The 17,702-nt window shown below is 44.7% G+C and overlaps 1 protein-coding gene and 1 non-coding gene across 4 annotated transcripts in view; both read left to right on the forward strand.

Annotated features, from left to right (window-relative positions):
- GRID1 (glutamate ionotropic receptor delta type subunit 1) overlaps nt 1–17,702 on the forward strand; it is a 668,729-nt gene that overhangs the window by 229,918 nt on the left and 421,109 nt on the right. The window lies entirely within an intron of this gene.
- Nucleotides 4,068–4,140, forward strand: TRNAV-CAC. The gene has a single exon. It is a non-coding gene; the product is annotated as a tRNA-Val (tRNA).

A 17,702-nucleotide genomic window follows, 5' to 3' on the forward strand; every position in this document is an offset into this window, starting at 1 on the left:
GATCTGATGAACATCTGGGTGGGACCATCATATGATGTCCAGGCCTTACTGCTTGCAGCTGGGGCTGAAGGGCCATCTGGCATCGGGACACAGAGTAGTGGGCGCTGCTGTTCTTGTGTGGAGTTGTGTGTGCGAGGGAGTTGGCATGGCTTGGCCACTGTGACCTCGAGGGTGGCCATGGCCCCTGGGCCTGATGACAGAGGCTGCTACCCTGGGGCAGGTCAATGAGGCTCTGTGTGTTGGCCCTTTGCTGAGAGCTTTGTGAGCCATGCTCGCGCCTGGCGGCGCTGGGGTGAGTGATCATCCCTGAACATGTAGTTTCTCTTTCTCTTTGCACTTCAATTTGCTCCTTTTTCCCTTCGTTCACTGCTTAGCTGCTAAGCAGAGGCCTTGCTGGAATTTAGGGAATGGCTGTTTTGACTTACAGGTGAGGGAAAACACCTTAAAGCAAGATAAACAGGAAGGCAAATGCATGTCGTGATAGATGTTCAGTCTCTAACCATGGCTGGAAGAGTGTTTGCTTAGAAAAAGGGTCAGGAGAAAAGCGGAAGCAAAGGACAATGAAGGGAAAGTGGAATGAATGTTTGGAATTTTGAACTCGGGCGGGCGTTCAGGGCTAGGCAGAGGAGCAAACTCAGATGATGGTGTGCAGGGAGGGAACGGGCTCCGAGAGGGAAGCGGGCCAGGGTGGGGATGGATGAAAGCCAGCTGAGGCAAGGGCTGCCCTGAAATAACGCAGGGAGACCGAGTGATCAAACACAAAAACTGCCAGACTCACAGGCACCCGTGGGCCCTCTACGCGTGGGCCTCTTCCAAAAAGTGCTGACGGAATTTTGAAAGTGATCAAAGACCTCCCCTGTTGAACACAGGATGGACAAATCAAAGAATGTGGGAAATCAGATAGACTAGAAGAAAGGCAAATGAGAAAATGTAAATAACTCTGTGGAGAAAAGCAGAGGGCAGTCTGGTACAGGTGGTGGCGTGTGAGGGCTGGCACCACTCCCCCCTACCCCAGGGGTTCTGCTCCTAGACAGAGATGGAGCTGGGTTCCCAAATATCACCCGTGTGTGTGTGTGCATGCAGATGTGTGTGTGTGTACACGCCTCTTCTCATGGAAGTTTCCAGTGCCAGAGGACAACAGATGGATAGCTGCTCCATTCCAAGCAGGCAGTAATAATAACAGCTAATACTTGTGGAGGCTGACCACAGGCCAGGCACTTTCTGAGCACCTTCTGTGTCTTGTCTCATTGAATCCCCTCAATCCTATAAGGTAGAGATGTAAACAAAGTGCATTTCCATTTTATTTGGAAAAACTGACATGATTCCTAACTTGGCTAGGGTTTGGGCTGGCAGCCTGGCTCAGGATTTGCTTCTAACACTTGCGCTGCTTGTATGTTGGACGCTTTCAAGGGACACCTTTCAGATCGTGGTCATCGTAGCTGTGGATCTTATCATGACACACTTCTGCTGTCAGCGCTCTTGGGCAGAATAGCTCTTTGGGCTGGTGCAGGGGTGCAGGGCTGCAGCCCACTCCTGGGTTCCCTTTCAGAGCAGCAAGCACGCAGGGGGAATGTGAGGCCCTGGAGAGGATGCAGGTAGGTGGTGAGCTGCACGGGGCCCCTCTGGAAGCTCATGGACACGCCCTTGAAGTTTGGTGTCTTGGCTGCTTGGAGGAAGGAGATGCCCAGCAGACTGGAGGAGTGGTAACTGCAGGCTGACGGCCTGTAAGCTCCTGGCTGCATCACCACCAGTGTCAGGGGCTACCTAAGGCAATGAGAGTCATACTCAGTGAGACAGCACCAGGAGTAACATCTGGGTTCAAGTCCTCAACGTTCCTGCTGTGTCTGCACAGTGAAAACCTCCTGTTCCTGGGCCTGTAGTGCAATAATCCATTTGCATCTACTTTGGGTTTTATGTAGGCAGGTTTGGCCTCAGCCCACACAGGTGTCTGGGTTCTCTCACCTCACCCCTCCCCTAACCTCCTCCTTGTCATCATCAGTTCATTTTTCTCTTCCCCTCTGAGTGCCTTTACCTTCTCCATCCGTCTTAGCAACCGACTCCTACGACCTCATCCTGGAGCTTGCCCAGCTGCAGAACTGCTCCACCTCCACTCTGCCACTCAAACTTTCCATCCTGTTCCAGTGCTTCCCTAGACGTGTCCTTTGACCTCACTGAAACACCCCCACCCTCACCTCATTGAGCAGAAATCAGAAAGGTGAAGGACTTGGCCCAAGTGTGCCACCCAGGAATAGAACTTGAACTTAAGTCTCCCTCCTCCCATCCCCATTCCTGAAGGCAGGTCCCTCTTCCCATTCTCAAACCTGAACGCAAGTCCTTCTTCATAGTCTAACACCTATTTTGCTTATTTTTAAAGCATTCTGACAATATCAGGATGAATTTCATAACCTTAGTGTCTACCCAGTCCCCTTTTTCGTTTTCTGTATTCTTCTCTAACCACATGCACACCTATTTCATAAAGAGTCACTCATAATCTAGATGCAGTTTTGTGTTCTGCTTTTTTTTTTCTTTTTTAAAAATTTATTTATTTATTTATTTATTTATTTATGGCTGTGTTGAGTCTTCGTCTCTGCGCGAGGGCTGTCTCCAGTTGCGGCGAGCAGGGGCCACTCCTCATCGCGGTGCGCGGGCCTCTCACTATCGTGGCCACTCTTGTTGCGGAGCACAGGCTCCAGATGCGCAGGCTCAGTAGTTGTGGGTCATGGGCCCAGTTGCTCCGCGGCACGTGGGATCCTCCCAGACCAGGGCTCGAACCCGTGTCCCCTGCATTGGCAGGCAGATTCTCAACCACTGTGCCGCCAAGGAAGCCCCCTGCTTTTTCTTTTGACCTAACATCCTGGCATGAACATTTCCTGTGTTGCTGCAAAGACCTCCTAATGATCATTTTAAATGATTGCATTGAGATAAAGAATTGATGTTCCATAACCTACCTAATGTTTCCTGTTATTGGACATTGTAACTTTTTCCAATTCTTCAGTCAGTTTTTTTTGGACAGTGTTTCAGTGAAAATTTTCATGTGTCAGGTTTTATTTTCCTCCTTGGATTGTTGCTGATGGGAAATTTCCAGGGTCAAAAGAGTCAGGGTGCCAGTCTCCTGAACGGCATCATCTTGGTCTTGGCTACCATGCCCTGTGGTGGTATCGTCACCCTCCTTTTACAAATGAGAAAACTCGCCTTTCCAGAATCTTCTCACACTGGCTTCCTCTCCCTGGAGTAGCCCCTGCTGCTCTTGTGCCCACTTTGCACACCTCACTAACTCCTATCATCCTTTCCATTTCAGCCCAATCACTGCTCCTCGGGGCAGCTTTTCCTGGGTGCCCTACCATACCCAGGTCTGTTAGATATGCACATGGCACCCCGGGCTTTTCCTGCAGAGTGCATGTTTCACTCTGTGGTGATATATCAGTCACATAATTATTTGACTAATGTCAGTCTTGCCCACTAGATTCTAATCTGTGCTACAGAGGGTGGTATGGCCACCTTTCCCCCCATAGTGCCAGCCTGGTGCCTAGCATGCAAAAGGGTCTTACTAAATGCTTGCTGAATAGGGAATGAGGGCTCCATTTGCCAAGGACACCACTGGTAAGGGGCAGCTGGCCCCTCGTGCTCTGCTTTCCTTGAAGAAAAATGTTCCTAGCATACTCTAGCTGTGCGCCTAAGAAGGGTATATCTCAAGCTTGAGAATAGAGTGCAAGCAGCAGGAGGCAAGAACAGTGAGCAAATCTGTAATGTTCTTGGAAGACAGCATGGTGTGGTGAGGCAAACAAGGCTGTGGGCAGTAGCAAGGACATGCTCCTGATTAACTCTGCACTAAGTAACTGTGGGGCCTTGGGCCGAGCCGTCAATACCTCTGGGTCTCAGTTTTCTCACCTGGACAATGGGCACACACTTTGCCCCCCTGGGAAATGACCATGACTTGGAAGTGACCTTCCCTTCCCTCATTGTCCCCTTGAGCAAATGAAAGCTACCCCAGTGCCCGTATCATTCAGCTTTCTTCCCAGGTATTTGAAGAAGGGTAACACTTTTTGTAAAAACACGGCCCAGGGACTTCCCTGGTGGTCCAGTGGCTAAGATTCTGCACTCACAATGCAGGGGGTCTGGGTTCGATCCCTGGTTGGGGAACTGGATCCCACATGCATGCCTCAACTGAGTGTGCATGCATGACTAAGGATCCCGCATGCTGCAATGAAGACCCGGTGCAGCCAAAATAAATAAATAAATAATTTTTATAAACCCCAAAACAAAAAATAACATAGCCCATTAAATTCAAAGTGCTCCTCAACTTCCTGGGAAGGAATGCAGTGATATCCTTATCCAGATGTTAGAGCAGCTGTAAGTCAGTATTTTTTAAAGCTCAGGTGTAATTATGTGAATAAATCATGAAGTCAGAAGTGGGTTGGATTGATGCGTCAGGTAAATTCATCTCAGCAGCAAGTGGAGGTGCATGGGGGCCCGGGACTCGCTGCAGCCCTGCCACCGGCTGTAGGTCTTGCTGGTTTCCCAGTTCTCACTTGTGGCCTTTGCCCTCCTGTCCTCCCTGCCTCATGGCCCTGGACCTGCCTTCCAGTGTGCTGTCTGACCGCCAGCTGCATGGAAAGGCCCAATGCACCTCGTCGGGCTCTGGAGGGTCATGGGAGCAAGGCATCAGGGCTGAATTTCAGCTGAATCTGAGTATGGTGGGAACTTGGGTGCAGGCGTGTGTCTGAAACTGAAGCGGCACAGGCAAATCCCCTCTGTTTTGGGGGGCTGGGGTGGGGGATAGGCTGGGTCCCATCAGAGGAAGCATGGATGGCTCTTGGCATTAAGTCTGCTGAGGATTCCCTCAGATGTATGGCATGAGCTGTTCTCTGGTCCTCCCTATCTGCCTGTCTGCCGCCAGCTAAGGCTGAGCCTTGGGCCTTGGGACACATTGCAGATGGTGGGCATACCCTTGTCTGGGCTGTCCTTGTAGCAGGCACCTGTACCCTGGGAGGGGACTCCAGGTCCCCGGCCAAGCAAGTGGTTGTGAGCTGTGCCCTCCATAGGTTAAAGGATACAGGTATGAGAGGCCTCAACACCCTTGCACTTGCTAAGGCCTTCTCCACAGAGCTGAGGAGGTTTGCAGGTGTGGGATGGGCACAGCCTGCAGGTACACCCCAGGTTCTGAGCTAGGCTACCTGCTAGCTTTTCAAGAGGACTGAGGTCTTCCTTTCTACTGGGCACATTTACACATGAGCACGTTTATTTCTTATAGCTCAAGACATCTTACAGGTGAGGAAGCTGAGGCTTGGGGATTAAGTGACCCGCACCAAGTTCACAGCCAGAGAGTGACAGGTTTGGGATTTGAACCCTGGTCCATGTGTCTCCAAGACCCTGCTTTTGTCAACTCTGTGATATTGAAAAGAGTGAGGCAGGCAGTGGGATGGTGCCTTACCTAGTGGAAGGGGCCCCCGCCCACCTCTCTGCAGACTGGAGTGTGTGTGTGTGTGTGTGTAGTTGGAATAGACTCTGAGGGCCACACCAGGAGCGGTGCTTACGAGGGAAGGACGGCAGAGGGAGCTGTTCTGACGTTTGAGATGAGCAATTTGTGATAGCCGTCTAGAGATGGTGAGTGGGAACACTGAGGGTTGTGTCCGTCTAGCATCTGTCATTGGATGACTAATTTATTTCGCAGTGTGCAGGGCTTGGCTCAACAGTGCTAAGTAATGATTTTCTCTGTCTCAGTGACATGGCTGAAGTAGAAGGAGGTGGCTGTGTACCAGGGTGACTGCCCTCTGCTTTGCTACCCTTGGGCTGCAGGGCATATCCTTTCTTAGGAACTTTGTGTGTGCAAGAATGTGAGATACAGTGAAATGAAGGGGCGGGGCCTGTCCCCCCACCCACCAGAAAGGTGGCGCTTGACCAGCAGTGGGAGCCCCCCGCCCTGCCCCTACCTCCCGCTCCTGTCTGCAGTGTCATTGCTCATCCACAGGGTCTCCCAGCTCCTGGGGCTGACACTTGCCCTTGGGAGCCTGGACACATGAGCCAGGATGGCAGCCCATGGTTTGGGGGTGTGGTAGAATCTCCTTAGGGGTCAAATTGTGAATCTAGCTGTAGGCCCTGAGTTGATGCCTATGGGTAGGCAGGGGGCTGTGGCCTCTGTCACAGGCTCACACAGAACTACTGAGGGAACCAGAATTCCCCACCTGCGCCCCAAAGGGAATTCAGTGCCAGCTTGGACCTCTAGTCCCAGAAGGAACCAGGTTGCCGTGGACGACCTCGGGTAGCAGAGTGGCAGCCAACGCCCACACTGCGTCTTGCTCAGCCATCCTCCTGCAATGCACAGACTCAGTGGGCTGATGAGTGTGGGGTGTGGTCAGGGCCCCCAGGCCCTACTGTTTGCCTGTCCTCACTTTGTATCCCTGCTTCCCAGCCCTTCCCCAGGCTTCATATTCTGGTTGCGAACAGCCCAGGGGAAGATCCAGCTCCCTCCTTTGGGGCGTCTTGGCAGCTCATCCCTGGCTGGGCCTTTCCTGGAGGGGGCACATTTGTGCTGTCGGAATGGAATTGTGTCTGGAGGACTCCCAACATGCGATTTCTCCTTAGGAGGAGAACTTTTGCTTCCTCCTTTTGACATAAGGCAAATGGTGTGGTGACGCCAAGCAGCTGGCTGCTGGAACACCAGTCTTGGCTCTGCTGTCTTGATGTGTGGTCATGAGCAAATGTCTTATCCGTTCTAAGCCTGCAGTGTTCTCCTCTGTAAAATGGGCGAAGCAACCCTTCTTTACTTGCTCGGGTCAAAAATCTTGGTGTTGTTTTTGATGTTTCTTTCTCTCACACCTCATAATTAACGCATCAACAATTCTTTCAGCTCTCCCCGTGGTGTATCTGGAATCTGATTACTCCTCACCACTGCCACGGCCACCTCCCTGGTCTGTCCCACCATCATTATGACAATAGCCTCGTGATTGGCCTTTCTGCTTTTGTCCTTGGCCCCGTAGCCAGAATGATCCTGCTAACATGGCAGCTGATCACGTCATTCCTCTGCTCAGAACCTTCCCATAGCTTCCCATCTTTCCAGGGAAACAGCCAAAGTCCCTACCTTGACCTCAGTCAGGTGAACACACTTCCCCATCTTCATGCAATGGTCCCCATTTATACCTCTTGACCCAAAAGAATTATTCACTCTCAGAATTGTCCTAGTTTGCTGTATGCCAGTGCTTGTAGTGGCTTTATTCATGATAGCCCAAACTGGAAACAACCTGTATGTCCTTCAGGTGGTGAATGGATAACAAACTGTGGTACATCCATACAATGGAATATTATTCAGCATCGAAAAGGAGCAAAATACTGACACACATAGAAACTTGGGATGATTCTCAAAAGCATATGCCGAGTGAAAGAAGCCAGACTCAAAAGGCCTGATACTCATGATTCCATTTAATGATGCTCTGAAACAGGCCAAAGTACAGGGCAGAAAACTGAGTGGTATTTGCCAGGGCTGCTAGCTGAATTGGCCCTAAGAGGCCAAGGAATTTTTGTGGGTGATGGAACTGCTCTATATCTTCAGTAGGGGATTGGTTACACGATGGTCTAAGATGATCAAACTCAGAATTGTACACTAAAAAGAATGTACTTTACTATATGCAAATGATAGTTCAATTTTAAAAACATGTTCTGGTTTGGATGATAAATTATGTGGTCATCCTATTTCTAACGTCTTACGTGATCTAGCCGTGCATCATCTCTTTGACCTCGTTTCCTCCTGCCCTCTTTCTTGTTCCCTCCATTGCAGCCACCCAGGCCTCCTTGCTGTCCCTTGAATATTCCCGGTATGATCTCTTCACTTCTTCTCCTCTCTGCCTGGCACCGTTGACACAGTCTTCCCCCAGAGAGTCACATTGCTCCTTCTCCCCGTTCCTTAGGGTCTTTACCCCAAAGTCTCTCTATCAGTCACCAATATGACCACATCATGTTACATAACAAACAACCCAGCAAATTTCACTGGCATTCAGCTTCTCATGCATCCCTGCAGGCTGGCTGGGGTGACTCATCCAGGCTGGGCTGGGTAGGTTTTCTTCCACCTGTGGATTTGCTTCCTGGCACCTTGGCTGGGGCAGAGCTTAGAGGAGCAGCTCTCTATCCTTAAGATGCTCTCCTTTGGCCATGGCCAAAGCATAAGAAGGCAAGTGCCTGTATGTGCATATTTCAAGCTTTAGCTTATGTCATGTCTGTTAACATCCCACTTGCCAAAGCAAGTAGGGCTATGAATATTACCAGTAATCCAAACTGCCACTGTCACCTTCCCAGGGAAGCCTTCCCTGACCAACCTCCTAAAATTTTAACCACCAGCTAGACATTTGCTAACCCTCCTCTCTGCTTTACTGTTTTCCTAAACACTCATGACCCTGTAACTTAATATACATTTTATTTATTGTTTATTTTCTCTTTTCCTCACTGGAATGTAAGTTGCACCAGAGGAGGGACATGTGGCTGTTTCATTCACTACTGTATCTCCAGCACCTAGAAAAATGCCCAATTAATAGTTGCCTCAATGACTGAATGAGGTTATGCTAAGAATGTAGTGAGATGAATTTAGGAGACATGCTTGAAGTACAGTACTGCACACAGGAAGTGCTCAGTAATTGGCGACTCTTATCACTCTGAATGCTGAATGCCTGAATGCTGTTGGGAGAGTCGGGGACTCAGTTATATACATGATTGCAATAATTTGCGTGATTGACCTTTGAAGCAAGATCTGTTTGAATTCTGACTTCAGAGATAAGGCGTTGAAGCAGGGAGAGACTGTCACTTGCCCAAAGTCATCTGGTGAACTAGGGTCTCTTTAACTGAGAGCTCATGTGTTTCCTCAGTGCTGTGCTGCTTCTGCACCTCCCTTCATGCCAATTTCCACGCTCTGGCTTCTTTCCTTGCACCAGAGTCCCTGTGGAGTCAGAATAACTGACCAGATTAGAGCTCAGTCCCGTGAGGGTGCTGAAGGTGGGTCCCAAACACCCCTCTCAGCAACCTGGGAGTCGGGCACAGCGTGGGGCCTCGGGGACACCAGTGGCTGTTCTGTGCTACCTCCAGCCACTAGTGGCCCCTGTTTGTTGAGACCCCAGAAGGGCAGCTCTCTGCAGACTCTGAAGTGGTCAGACCCTGAGGATGGGTGGCTGGGCCTCTGGGCAGAGATCACAGAAGCACATGTTCAGGAAAAACGTAGGCTCCTCCTGCCGAGGGCAGAGAAATGGAGGGAGGGCTTGATGGATGGGATGTGGGAAAATTTATGAGAGTCATTCTGTTTGGTCTGATGACCCCTCATGGATGACACTGGGCTGAAAGAGCCAGACTGCCCAAACGAGAAAGATCAGAATGTTGAATCTGACCTTGAGTGATGGATTCTGTCTTGGTGAGGGGACAAGGAGTCTGGGTCATGCCCACTCAGTGCCTTGTACGTGCTTCTGTGAGGCCTTCCACGTGGATTGGCAGTCTGTCTATTTTCCCTGCCAGACTCTGAACTTCTGTGTTCCCATGGTGCATTCCCAGGGCCCGGGAGAGTGGCCCCAAAGGCATCAGCAAGTGTTTATGGCATTAATGATTTATGGAGCAGTTACAGTGAGCCAGGCACTGTGCTCAGCTTTGTACATCCATCATCTCATCTGCCCCCTCACCTGCCCCGGGAGGAAATCGCTGCTATCATTCCTGGGGCTTGGAGAGGTCTGCCCATTCGAGGTGGTACAGATGGTCAGGGTAGAGCTGGTTTACATACCTGGACTCATAACCTTTGCACTGTCTTGCCTCCTGAAATTGAAGGACCCATTCTGGTCCCAGCCCTGCTATTTAGAGGTCATGTAGCCCTGGAAATCTAATCACATTGGACCTCTGCTTTCTGCTCTGTAAGATGGGGGTTACAAATCCCATCTGTCCTACAAATAAATAGGACTGTTGTGAAAATCAAACCAGAGGTTGCTTGTGATGAGTGCTCTATAGATCTAAAATTTCATAGCTAGTGTTATTTCATGTGGGCACCAAAGGCAGTCAACAAATAGGGGAGTCATAGCAGAAGGGTGACAGAGAGGGCTTAGGGAAACTTAATTATGATACTGATCATTCTCAGTGGATAAATGTGCAAAGAACATGATCAAACAAATCACAAGAGGAAATGCATCTTGTTAACAAACATATGGAAAATCACTAAAACCTCAGCTGTAATCAAAGCAAAGCAAATTAAGACAGGATGCCATTTTTCACCACTCAATTAAAGAATACCCAGTGCTGGTGAGACTCTGGTAAAATGAACGCTTGCCTTTTCTACTGTATACTGATGAAGACTTTCTGGAAGATAATTTAGTAATGAGTATCTGGAACCATAAAAATGTTTAAACCCTTTACTTGGTAATTCCATTTCTAGGAATCTCTCCTAAGGGATTATCCTGATTACACAGAAAGCTTTCTGCACGATGTAGTTCAAAACAGCTGAATAAAAAATTGTGACAATCTAAAGAGCCAACGTTAGGAGAGTGGTTAAGGAGACCATGGAATAGCCAGGTGATCGAGTATCATTCCATGAATGTTCGCCCACTTGCATGAGATGAACACGCAGACTATGAGGGGAAAAGCAAGCCACAAGATTGTACACATCATCATGTTATAACTATGTAAGAGATCCTAGGGATCTTTGCATAGAACTAAATCTGGAAGGAAGTTAAACAGAAACGGTAACTATGATTGTTTGAGGGTGGAATGAATATGGGTGCTTCAAAAATCATAGTTTTAATAGTAAGCATGCACTTCTTTCATATGGGGACAGTAATCTAGTAACTACATTGACATGGGGGTGTGAGTGGAGACCTGGATGCTGCCGGAATAGAGGTGCCATGGTCAGCAAAGCTGGGTCAAGAAACTGCTCTCGCGTGTAATACTTTCATCTAAATTCATTTTGGTGAAAAGAAAGAGATGGTTTCTGATGATAAGCCATGCTGGAAAATTGCTGCTCGATTGCATTTTCTTCATATCTGGAATTTTTTGTTTGTTTTGTTTCACATTTAGCGCCTTATCACTTTCTCTTTTTCTTGAAAAGTGCCTTGAATATTTTTCTTCTGCTTACAAACTTAAGAGACAGTTGTATCAACTTCAACCATGATCAATCCCTACATGATTAAATGTGAACAAGGCTTGTTTCCCACCCTTCAAAGATAATCACCATCAGGGATCCAGTGTGTATCTGCCCATCTTTCTCCACATATATAGTGTCATGTAATTATAGCGTATTCATTTTTTTTTTTTAAGTTTGGGTCATAGTATGCATTTGCTTGTTTTTTTTAATTTAGCAATATATCTTGGACATTTTTCTATTTCTATAAAGTAGTTGTAGGCCAATGTTCCCTTTCACAAACTGTTGGCAAGAGGGTAAATTGGTAAAAAATACTTAGCAGTGTCTATTATAATACAAAATTCTCATCCCTGTTGACTTCACTCCTGAGAATGTGCCCTTAAGAAACACTCTGCTATGGACTGAATGTTTGTATCTGTCCCCCGCAGCCCATCATGTGTTGAAGTCTTAACCTGAATGTTGTGGTATTTGGAGGTGGGGAGATAATTACGTTGAGATGAGGTCATGAGGGTGGAGCCCCTTGATGGGATTAGTGTTCTTAGAAGAAGAGGAAGAGATCAAAGCTCCCTCTTTTGCCATGTGTGGGTATAGCAAGAAGGAAGCCCTCTACAAACCGGGAAGAGAGCCCTCATCAGCAACTGAATCTGCTGGCACCTTGATCTTGCACTTCCTAGCCTCCAGAACTAATAAAGAGAAATAAATGTTTGTTGTTTAAGGCACCCAGTCTATGTGATTTTGTTATAGCAGCCTGAACTGATTAAGCTGTACTTCCACAAAGAAAGATATACCGGACTGTTCATTTGGCACTATTTTTTATAGTCTCAAACTGGCCCTTTGATTTCTGGAGCATCAGGACAACTGCTTTTGTGAGCCCCACATCATGGGACAAAGGCTGGTGTGGGTCAGGCAGCCCAGGCTTCCTGGGGGTGGCCATGGGAGGCTGCAAAGAGGCTCAGTGGGGTTGAGGCACCATTAACCAGTGAGAGCCCTGGTGTCATTGGGGTGACCAGGGGACACCCAGGTACAGAGCTTAAATCCAGGCACTGCGTTCTTAAAAGGGATTTAGTAAGTTAGAAGGGACAAAATGTTTGCCGAGAATCCACTGTGTGATGGCTGCTTTGCATTTGCCCTGTTTAAGAGCGCAGACATTGGTATTGGATGGGTCTGGGTTTAGATTCCAGTAAAACCACCTACCAGTGCTGATGGTAATGTTGGGGAGCTCCTCACCATCTCTGAGCGTCTGCTTCATCCTCTTATGATGGAGATGTCTGCTTTTAGGGTGGTGGAGACCACTGAGTGCAGTACTTGGCCCATAGTAAGTGATCAACAAAGGTTGACATTATCGTTATTGTTGTAATTAAGTAATCCTCATAGCCACCATGTGAAGCAGACATTATTAGCTCCAGTTTACAGATGAGGAAAGAAAGCATTTATACAATTTGCCCAAGGCCCCATAGCCAAATTCAGGTACGTGATTGCATTTCTCTAGAGCCTTTGCTCTTTGAACCATGGCCACTTGTATTGTCCCCTGGTAGAAGGGACTGCTTAGTGAGGTGGTGAGCTCCTCACTGCCACATGTGTCCAAGTAGAGGCCAGCAACCATTCTTTGGGTCTCTTGAATCTAGTGGAAGTTAGGAGTAGATCATCATTTTTCAAAGCATGCTTTTTGTAATCAAAAAGGAAGTTGCATGGCAATAGATTTCTCTGGCCAATCAAACTATGAAATGTTGGCAGATTGTTTATGGTAGGACTTTTCAGTGCCTTCAGCATGCTAGTGTGCACTACGAATTGTCAAGAAGGGCATGCAAAATGCAACGGTTCCCAAACTAATCTGACCACTGAATCCTTTCCCAAAAAATATCTTGTAAACCTGGGAATGTACCCTGGACAAGAGGCTTGCTTGGCACCCTTTCAACTTGGCGTGTTCAGAGTCTATGGCTGGCCTAGAAGGTACCTTCCAGAGTGACCCAGCTTCACTGTCATTATCCAGCCAGTGTTTTCATGATCCAGAGCTGTGCCATTGGAACCGGGCGGTTCTGCCATCATCTCCCTTTCATGGTCCCAGCCTCTCAAGGCAGGGTGCTGTGATGGACAGCAAAGGACAGTAGCCGTAATGGGGTGCCATGGAGCATCTCTGTTGCCGTCCGGGTGCCTCACAGAAGTGGTCTTCGGGGAGGATAATCCTGCCCCTGTTCTCTCTTCCTCCGGTGCCATGAGCTACTCAGGCTCGGGAACTGGGCTGCTTGTGTCTGCAGTTTCTGGAACTCATGCAAGTGACCTTTGGAGATGCTGGTTGGCATCCTGAATGCTGGACTTTTCTCTGCCCTCAGCTTTTTTTAAATGAAACTTTTTATTTTGAGATAAGTAGAGATTTACATTACTTGCAGATGTAATGAATAATTCAGAGACCCAATGTAACTTTATCCAGCTTCCCCCAGTGGTAACATCTTGCAAAATTATAATACAGTATCACAACCAGGATATTAACATCAATACAGTCCAGATACAGGACATTTCTGTCACCACAAGGATTCCTCATGTTGCCTTTTATATCTACATCCACCTCTCTCATACCTCACCCCTCCGGAACCCCTAGCAACCAGTAATCTGTTCTCCATTTCTGTAATTTGTCATTTCAAGAATGTTATATAAATGGAATTATACAACATGTAGCCTATGGAATTAACTTTTTTCATTTAATGTGATCCTCTGAAGATTCATCCAGGTTGTAGCATGTATTCATAGTTCATTCCTTTTATCGTTGAGCAGGATTCCATGGCATAATATATCACAGTTTGTTTAATTAGTTGCTCATTAAAAGCATCTGTTTTTAATACATTGCTGGTGGGAATGTTGCTTGACATAAGCCTTGGCAATGATGTTTTGAATCTGACAGCAAAAGTAAAAGCAACAAAAGCAAAAATAAACAAGTGGGAGAACATCATATGAAAAGCTTCTGTACAGCCAAGGAAACCATCAACAAAATGAAAAGGCAACCTATTGAAAGTATTTGCAAAACCTGTATCTGATATGGGACTAATATCCAGAAAATATAAAGAACTAATACAACTCAACAGTAAAAAGAGCAAACAATCCAATTAAAAAATGGGCAGAAGTTCTGAACAGACATTTTTCTAAAGAAGACATACAGATGGTGTACATGAAAAGATGCTCAGCATTATTAATCATCAGGAAAACGCAATTAGATACCACCACACATCTGTTAGAATGGCTATCATCAAAAAGACAAAAAATAACAAGTGTTGGTGAGTATGTGGAGAAAAGGGAACCCTTGTGAACTGTTGGAATGTAAATTGGTGCAGTCACTATGGAAAACAGTATGGAGGTTTCTAAAAAAATTAAAAACAGAGTTACCATATGATCCAGCAATTCCACTTCTGTATATTTACCCAAAGAAAACAAAAACACTAATTCTAAAAGATATATGCACCCACATGTTCACTGCAACATTATTTACAATAGCTAAGAAATGGAAACACCCGAAGTGTCCATCAATGGATTAATGGATTAAGAAATTGTGGTATACATATACACACACACACACACACACACACAATGGGATAATATTCAGCCATTAAAAGAATGAAATCTTGCCATTTGTGACAATATGGATGGACCTCGAGGGCATTATGCTAAGTGAAATAAGTCAGAGAAAGACAAATACTGTATGACCTCTCTTATATGTAGAATCTAAAACACACACACACACAACAAAACAAAATGAAACAAACAAAAAACACAAGCTTATAGATACAGACAACAGATTGGTAGTTGCCAGAGGCAAGGGTGTGGGGTGGGAGAAATGAGTGAAGGGGGTCAAAAGGTAAAAGTTAAAAAAAAATAATTTAGGAAAAATAGTGGTGGTGGAGAAGAGTTAGCTTGGACTATTAAAAAAAAAGATACATGTTTCCCCCCCAGTTTTTGGCTATTAGGAATAATGCTTCTAAAAACATTCATGTGTAGGTTTCTGTGTGAGCATGCTTTCACTTCTCTGGGATAAATATTCAGGAGTGCAATTTCTGGGTCATACAGTAGTTGCATGTTTTGTTTTGTTTTATTTTGAAGAAACTGTTTTCCAGAGGGGCTGTACCATTTTATATTCCCACCAGCGATGCATGAATGATCTAATTTCTCCTTGTCTTCATGCATATTTGATGTTGTTACTAATTTTTTTTTTTTACTATTTTTTATTTTAGCTTTTCCAATAGGTGTGTGGTAATAGATCACTGTGGTTTTAACTTGTGTCTCCCTGTGACTAAGATGTTAAACATCTTTTCATCTACTTGTTTGCCATCTGTATACCCTCTTCAGTGAAATGTCTTTTGCTCATTTTCTAATTGGATTTTTTTTTTTTACTGTTGAATTTTGTGAGTTCTTAATATTCCAGGTAGTGGGCCTTTGACAGCTAATGTGGTTGGCAAATATTTTCTCCCAGTCTGTAGTATGTCTTTTTATCCTTTTGTTGTTTGAAAGAAACATCCCTGGATCTTTTGCAGAAAGAAAGTATTTTATTTTGATGAAGTCCAATTTATCAATTTTTAATTTTATGGATCATGCTTTTGGTGTCAAGTCTAAGAACTCTTTGCCCACGTCTGTATCCTGAAGACTTTCTCCTATTTTTTTCTACAAGTTTTATAGTTTCAGGTTTTATGTTTAAGTCTGTTACCTATTTGGAGTTAATTGTTGTATTAAGTGTGAGCATTAGTTTGAGGTTATTTATTTATTTATTATTTGTTTGGCCAGTGGATGTCCAATTGCTCTAGCACTATTTGTTAAAAAGACTGTTCTTCCTCCATTAAATTACTTTGCACCTTTGCTAAAGATCCATTTGGTGTACTTGTGTGGGTCTATTTCTGGGTTCTCTATCCTGTTCCATTGATCTGTGTGTTTCTCTGTCTACCAATACCATCACAATCTTGATTTCTGTAGCTATATAATGTCTTGAAATTGAGTAGACCAATTCTTCCCACTCTGTTTTTCTCCCCCTTCAAAATTGTTTTAGCTATTCTACTTCTTTTGCCTTTCCAAATAAATTTTAGATTAATCTTGCCTATATCTAGAGAAAATCTTGCTGGGGTTTTGACAGGAATTATTTAAACCTGTACATCAATTTGGGTACAATTGATATCTTTACTGTGTTGAGTCTCCCAGTCTATAAATGTGCTATGTCTCTCCATTTATTTAGATGTCTTTCCTTTAATTTCTTTCAACAGTATAGTTTTCTGCATGTAAGTCATATACATGTTTTTCTTTCTTTCTTTCTTTTTTAGGTTTACACTTAGATATTTCATTTTTTGGCAATAATGAATAGTATTTTATTTCAGTTTCAGTGACCGTATGTTCATTGCTAGTCTATAAAAATATAATTGATTTTTGTATGTATATCTTATATCGTGTGGCCTTGCTAAACTCATTTATTATTTCTAACTATTTTTTTCTAGATTCCTTGTGATTTTCTTAACAATGAGGTCATCTGCAAATGGGAGCAGCTTTCTTCCCTTCTGTCTTTAGACCTTTTATTTCCATTCTTTGCTTTATTGCACTGGCTGAAATTTCCAGTACTATGTTGCATGAGAGTGGTAAGAACAGATATTCTAACTTTGTTCCCTACCAAATGAGGAACAAATGAAAGAGGAAAGCATTCAGTTTTATTTTGCCATTAAGTGTGATGTTAGCAGTAGGTTTTTTGGTAGATGTTCTTTGCCAAGTGAGGAAGTCCCCTCTATTCCTTTCCCAGAGAGTTTTTATCATGAGTGGACATGGAAAGTTGTAAAATACTTTTTCTGTATTGATGGAGATGATCATGTGCTTTTTCTTCTTCAGTCTGTTAATATGGTAGGTTATTAAATTGATTGACTTTCAAATATTGAAACATTCTTGCATCCCTGGAATAAGCCCTACTTTGTCATGTTGTATAATCCTTTTTATATATTACTGGAATCCATCTGCTAACATTTTGGTAAGGATTTATGCATCTATATGCAGCAGTGATATTAATCTAATGTTTTCTTCTTTTGTACAGTCTTTGTCTGGTTTGGTATCAAGTAATGATAGCGTCATAAAATTAATTGAGACAAGTATTTCCTCCTATTCTACTTTTTGGAAGAGATTGTATAAAATTAGTGTTAATTCATTTTTAAACAATTGATAGAATTCTTCAGTGAAACCATCTGGGTCTGGAGATTTATTCTGGGGGAGTTTTAAAATTATGAATTCAATTTCCTTAATAGTGATAGGGCTATTTAGATTATCTATTTCATAATGGATAAGTTGTGTGGTTTGTGTTTTTTGAGGAATTGATCCATTTCATCTAAGTTGTCAATTTTAGATGTGTAGAGTTGTTCACAATATTCCCTTATTATCCTTTTGTTGTCTGCAGATCTGTAGTGATATCCCAGTTTCATTACTGGTATTGGTAATTGTGTCTTTTCTTTTCTTTCTTTGTCAGTCTCACTAGAGTTTTTTCAATTTTATTGATCTTTTCAAAGAACAAACTTTTTTATTTATCTTTTCTTCTTTTTTCTGTTTTCAATCTCATTGACTTTGGGTTTTATCTTTAATATTTTCTTCCTCCTGCTTCTTTTGGGTTTAT

The sequence above is a fragment of the Balaenoptera musculus genome, chromosome 16 (assembly GCF_009873245.2).
Source record: "Balaenoptera musculus isolate JJ_BM4_2016_0621 chromosome 16, mBalMus1.pri.v3, whole genome shotgun sequence".
NCBI classification, from domain to species: Eukaryota; Metazoa; Chordata; class Mammalia; order Artiodactyla; family Balaenopteridae; genus Balaenoptera; species Balaenoptera musculus.